At 49.5% G+C, this 7,048-nt stretch overlaps 1 pseudogene; it reads left to right on the forward strand.

Moving 5' to 3' along the window:
• The first annotated feature begins 5,743 nt into the window (after positions 1 to 5,743).
• LOC119381424 (uncharacterized) lies at positions 5,744 to 6,670 on the forward strand (annotated as a pseudogene).
• The last annotated feature ends 378 nt before the right edge of the window (positions 6,671 to 7,048 follow it).

Consider the following 7,048-nt stretch of genomic DNA (forward strand, 5'->3'; position numbering starts at 1 on the left):
GCGACGTGACTGTGTAACGAACATAAATAACATGAGTTAACATGAATATCATGACAGGCATGTCATGTACAGCATGACTTACGTACCACGCTCATGGGGCGCTGGCGGCCGTTTCGATAGCTTGATCTACCCCGAAATTGGTATTGCGCGACGTGACTGTGTGACGAACATAAAAACACGAGTTAACATGAACATCATGACACGCATGTCATGTACAGCATGGCTTACGTGCCACGCTCATGGGGCGCTGGCGGCCGTTTCGCTAGCTTGATCTACACCGGAATCGGTATTGCGCGACATGACTGTGTGACGAACATAAAAACACGAGTTAACATGAAAATCGTGACACGCATGTCATGTACAGCATGACTTACGTGCCACGCTCATGGTGCGCTGGCGGACGTTTCGCAAGCTTGATATACACCAAAATTGGTATCTTCCGACGTGACTGTGCGACGAATATAAATAACAGGAGTTAAGATGAAAATCATGACACGCATGTCATGTACAGCAAGACTTACGTGCCACGCTCATGGTGCGCTGGCGGCCGTTTCGCTAGCTTGATATACACCAAAATTGGTATCTTGCGACGTGACTGTGCCACGAACATAAATAACACAAGATAACATGAAAATCATGGCACGCATGTCATGTACAGCATGACTTACGTGCCACGCTCATGGTGCGCTGGTGGCCGTTTCGCTAGCTTCATATACACCAAAATTGGTATCTTGCGACGTGACTGTGTGACGAACATAAATAACACAAGTTAACATGAAAATCATGACACGCATGTCATGTACAGCATGACTTACGTGCCACGCTCATGGTGCGCTGGCGGCCGTTTCGCTAGCTTGATATACACCAAAATTGGTATCTTGCGACGTGACTGTGTGACGAACATAAATAACACAAGATAACATGAAAATCATGGCACGCATTTCATGTACAGCATGACTTACGTACCACGCTCATGGTGCGCTGGTGGCCGTTTCGCTAGCTTGATATACACCAAAATTGGTATCTTCCGACGTGACTGTGCGACGAATATAAATAACAGGAGTTAACATGAAAATCATGACACGCATGTCATGTACAGCATGACTTACGTGCCACGCTCATGGTGCGCTGGCGGCCGTTTCGCTAGCTTGATATACACCAAAATTGGTATCTTGCGACGTGACTGTGTGACGAACATAAACACGAGTTAACATGAAAATCATGACACGCATGTCATGTACAGCATGACTTACGTGCCACGCTCATGGTGCGCTGGTGGCCGTTTCGCTAGCTTCATATACACCAAAATTGGTATCTTGCGACCTGACTGTGTGACGAACATAAATAACACGAGTTAACACGAAAGTCGTGACACACATGTCATGTACAGCATGACTTACGTACCACGCTCATGGTGCGCTGGCGGCCGTTTCGCTAGCTTGATCTACCCCGAAGTTGGTATTGCGCGACGTTACTGTGTGACGAACATAAATATTAGGAGTTAACAACAAAAGCATGACAGGCATTTTCCTTAGTGACATACAAGACGATGTATGCACCTCTTTACTGGCTGCTTCGCATTACATCGATTCCCACAATGCGTGGGATCTGCCGGCTTTTTTTGTATATTTTTATTGCGTTAGCAATTGTATGGACACTCAGGATAGGTTTTCACTGTCGCCGTCATGTTCCGTATAAACTCTATATCGATAACATCGCTCCGCGCATTGTATGTTCTAGCCGCGAGTAAAAGCTCGGGAGCGTTGGCAAGGAACATGGCTAAAGCAGAGATGAAACAAGCTGGCCATCTCCGTCACATGGAATAACATAAATCCGCGTGCGAGGCCTGCCGTCGATTGCTCCTCAAGCAGAAGGAAACGCTCCGCCCGTCATTTGCTGGGCGAAGGAGCAGGAAGGGATGTCTGGGGAGAAGGACTGTGTAACTCGAGCAGCAACTGTGAACTTTGACTATAAGGGCGCTGTCGAGAGCGCTGACACGCGCGCTATTTCGACAGACATCCCCCAGCGAACGGCTTGTATACCTTCAACGCGCTGTGAGCGCTGTGATCTTACTGCTTCGCGCTCTGACCACTGATACGACAAACTGACCGAAGACCGCTTCTCTCCCGGGAGCGACCGTATTGCCATACACCCGCGTTTCGTAGAGTCAAGTGAGATCGGGGCAAGAAGATTTGGCTGCTATAGCCCTCGTTCATGGTACATTACGGCGTGTGTACTTATCGCATTCACTGCTTCTTCCCCCATCCCCTCGCGCCGCGCCGCCGCCGGTCCGATGAACCCCGTGCCGTTCACGCGCCGCCGCCGGAGGTAGCAACACCGGCGCGCCGCCGCCGGTGATTTTGGGTCCGGCGCACATGTCTACCTGGAATTCGAGTGTCATTACCGAGTCATTTATTCATTCTATATAAGCTTGCAGGAACTGTCAACCCACATGTTAGATGACGCCATCTAACTTCGATCACGTACATACGCGGAAACACAGAGTAACACGGTAAATTGGAAATTAGGCAAACAATATACTGCTGAATTTCTAAAGCACGTGTGGTAACATTTAGTTAGAGATATATCAACGTTCTATAGGTCGCATATTTATTACTATAACGTATATATTAGAAATTATAATGCAAACAAGTTTGGACGCCTTGCTCTGCAAAGGCACCCGACACATTGATCACCGCTCTATAAGAGTCATTGTCCTTCGCATTTAGAGATTTTCGCATGCCTGTTTCATGTTCTTTGCCGTGTAACCTTTCAGAAAGTCTCTTATCCTCTTGAGGAGCTTGAGCCGTTTGTACCGGCCCGTGTATTCCACTTGTGCGCAGCTCTTGTCCTCCATGTCTGCGTCGATGTCGTACACTGAAATTCCGAAGGCTATGTTGAGGTACTTTGCTTTAATGGCGCACAGCTGCATGAAGAAAGCGAGGAGGAAAAAAAATGTAAGTTCGGTCCGCTTTACGTGCTTCATCTTACGTACAACTACCTTTTTTTTTCTTCAAGCTTTTTTTTATTGAGCACGACTGTTGGACGTAGGCTCTATGTAGCAGAGCAATAATTGAGTATATGGCATTCTCAAGAAGTGACAAAGAATATGCTAGTAAACACGTTCTAGATAACGGTTCTCTAAATCTAACGAAACTACGCACGCAATATCGCGTGAGGGCACATTTGCGCGCTTGAGTTCTGCGATATCAATGACAAAAATTTGTAACGGCGGCGCACAATTTGGCTCGACGGAATTCGACAGGCCTGCAGAAGAGTGGGGGGGGGGGGGGGGGTGTGGAGACGACAACACGTTGTCTCAGCCAGCTAACAAAATTTTTATGATTAGCGATTCGTTGTCATGATGTTTTATGTAGATTATATCAGGGGTCTCAAATATGCGGCCCACGGACCACTAGCTAGCGGCCTGCGGCCGGCAATAAGTGTGTTTGTCCCATTTTTAAACATTTTCTTAATAAGTGAGTTCATGAGCTACACAGGTATGGCTGGCCTAAAGCTTTTTTTTCTTTTTGTGGGGCACCTTCTGCGGTCAACATACGTTGATACACAACCGTGAAACAAAAATTACATTTCAGAATCGGCGTCGAGATTTTAGTCATGCCGGAGATAGGTATCGATATGCTATTGGAATCATGGCGCCAAGTACCCTTCAGAAATGACCCATATATGAGATATGTGAGAAGTCTGCTTTCAAATGGCAATTTGAGCTGACATTTCGTACAACCGTCGTGGTGGCGAAGACTCCTTCAGAATTAAAGATTCAATGGAAGTAGTGGAATTCTTCAGTAACCATGCGGGGATTAGCTTTGATGCTTTCTCTGTAGACGTTAAAAGCCTATTTTATTCGATACCTCAAGAAGACTTGCTAAAGTGGATTGATGCAAGAATAGACAGGTATGTGTCATGTGGCTTCCAGAATAAAGTGGTTCTTTTTACCTGTGCTCTACATACGTTCGTTGGGACGCCCGCCTTTACGTTTGGTCCTGAGCACTTTCATTTCTGCTACCGATACCAGCACACGCTCAGGAAGCCCAGCACTTGTCAGACGGGGAAAGAATGCTGAATACCATTAAACAAGGAGGTGAAGCACCAGTATACTGTGCCGCCTGTGATAATAAGTGAGTCGCGCTGCTCCCCTACCTACATAGGATTTCGCACAGCTTCAACAAGATAGGGTACAAAGTAGATGTCAAGTTTGTATTCTCTGCTCCGGAAAAACTCTCAGTGCCCTGTAAGCGCGTGAATGCTGAAAACACAGCAAGGACCGTTTGCACACACAAAAAAAAAAAAACATGAGGCGGTTTGTAGCATGCGCAGTGGGTGTTGTGTATCCCGCTGACTTGCGGCAAGAAGTACGTTGGACAAACGGACAGATGCTTGAACGAGCGTTTAAAGGAGCATTATTATTATGGTAATTCTGCCGTTAAAGGTTATTTCGGCATTAGCTGTAGAGATTGTGGTTGTGAACCGGACTTGCACCGTTGTCGTGCAACATCGTCAGCAGCTCACACGTGAAATCACAGAAGCTAATAAAAATGCAACAGCTGGGTGACCTCTCTGTAAGCATGTTTTCTGTTGCCCTTACCAAGAGGAAATTGCTGATCTGACTGCGATGCAATAGATTGTGCGTTTTCACTGATGTGTGCTGTTGGTATCATGTGCATATACTTCTAGCGTTTTCGCTAATAAAATTTGGTTGAAGTCAGCGCAGGTGTTGTGTCCTTTCATCTGTCCTCGTTCATTTTGTGCTGTGCAAATATGCCGATTCCAAATCACCAACCAGTCAAAGCTAGCGTTCGATAAATTTGTCTCTGATGGTGCGTTGTTTCTTAGTTGTTTTTTTTCAAAGGTGTGTAGTATACCTTAGAGCGCGGTGGATTCGCTATAGAAAGGTATACTACATACTATCGGCCTTCAATGAAAAGCGAAAAGCGGGAGGAATTAGAAATAGTATACTTCGCGCCATCCAGTCATCACCATTGACAGGCGCGCAGCACTCCGGTTTGGCAGCACTGCGCACATCTATGGTGGTGACTGGACGGCGCCAACTAATCCATTACTAATTCTTGTCGCTTGTTCGCGTTTCATTCGACGCCGATAGTGGACTTGCACAAGGTGCGTGCCCGACCGAGATGCGTGGCGCGCTCGTCGCTAGACAACGCTACAAGCCTTGGAGAAACGTGCGATTTCGCAGCGCATACTGCTGTGGACGTAGACGCGTTGAAGACACAACAGAGCCGGTGCCCACCATCTGTGCATTTGAGCGTGTTTAGTACAAACATTGGCACGTAAGCGGTACTGAAGCTTTAGCACCCTTCCAAACCTTGGGAGTGGCGGTCACTCATTCTTCGTGCCAGCCTTTGTGCGTCATAACTGATAGAGCCTGCGAATTCACTTAGCAAGATCGACGGTAATTATCTAGGTTTCAGAGGGTTTGCTGTATGCCGTGACGTTATCGCTCAGTCTCGAACGTGTAATATACAACGATTCGTTACAGGACCTGGCGATACGGGCTTGTAGCGGCAGCAGCATCGGCGTCGCAAAGAAGAGGACGGAGACGCTCGCTCCTGCACGAGGCAGGTGCCGCTGCCACGGGCCTGCGCGCGCTGGCGTTCGAAAGAATAGAGATTAAAATACTTCTGGTCAAGGCGGTCGTGTCGGGCTCGCTCTCTCTCTCTCTGGCAAGACCGAGACTTCGCCGGTCTGTGAGGTCGCCCATCGCCACAGTTTGGTGACCCGGACGTGATTGTGGCCATACGTTTCCGTGGCAGAAGCGACCATGGAACAGACTGACGGTACAAGTTCTCGAGACCAGAACCTTCCCGAGCAACGCGGTGAGCCTTCCTGCTCAGCCATCGCTGTCCGCCTTCCTCAGTACTGGGACCAGCATCCTTCGGCGTGGTTTCTTCAGGCGGAATCACAATTTCAAGTTGCTGGTATCCGCTCCCAAGCTACGAAGTTCCACTACGCTGTTGCGGCACTCTCGCCCACCGCCATTGACGAAGTAGCAGATCTGTTGAGCAACCCGCTGTCTGCGCACGCCTACGACGATCTCAAGACGACCCTGCTACAGCACACGGCAGTTTCACAGCGTGCTCGCATACAGCAGCTTCTATCCACTGAAGAACTCGGCGACCGACGCCCCAGCTAACTTCTTCGCCGAATGAAGCAGCTGCTCGGAGACAACGCGAGATCCGTCGACGACGCGCTGTTACGCGAGCTGTTTTTACAACGACTGCCGGCTAACGTGCAGATGGTTCTGGCAACAGCTTCTACCATGGACCTCACCGGACTTGCCGCGTTGGCCGACAAGGTGATGGAAGTAGCCACGCCAGCCATCGCAGCCACGACACCGTCGACTGGTGAGAGTACCACCACGCTGCGAACTCTGCCGTCTTTTTCGACAGCCCAGTCGCCGCTCGACGCCCTGTGCGAGCGCCTCGAACGCATCGTCTCTGCAGCAGAACAACGCCGCGCGTCACCTCACCGTTCACGCCACCGAAGTTCCAGCAAGCCGAGACGCACACCCACTAGCCGTGACGCGTAACCAACGCCTGGCATCTGCTACTACCATCGCCGTTTTGGAAACGACGCTCGTCACTGCCGCCGTCCTTGTGCGTGGCAGGGAAACAGGCCGGCCGACCTCTGACGGCGACCAGCGGTCCGGCCCAGCATACAAGTCGCCTCTTCTACCTCACGGACAGAGCCGCAGGACAACGTTTCCTTGTCGACACTGGTGCAGACGTAAGCATTATTCCTGCTCAACGCTCCGACCGAAAAACGACACCTGTGTCGTTTTTGCAAGCTGTCAACGGTACCAGGATTCCAGTCTACGCATCACGCTCCGTCATGCTCAATCTTGGCCTCCGACGAGCGTTTCGCTGGATTTTCCTGGTTGCAGATGTCCGACGCGCCCTCATCGGAGCTGATTTCCTGCACCACTATGGGCTCCTTGTCGACGTGAAACACCGTCGTCTTATCGACTCTCTTACCCACCTGACCGTTACCGGCTCCCTTGCAACAACCA

The sequence above is a fragment of the Rhipicephalus sanguineus genome, chromosome 2 (assembly GCF_013339695.2).
Source record: "Rhipicephalus sanguineus isolate Rsan-2018 chromosome 2, BIME_Rsan_1.4, whole genome shotgun sequence".
NCBI lineage: Eukaryota > Metazoa > Arthropoda > Arachnida > Ixodida > Ixodidae > Rhipicephalus > Rhipicephalus sanguineus.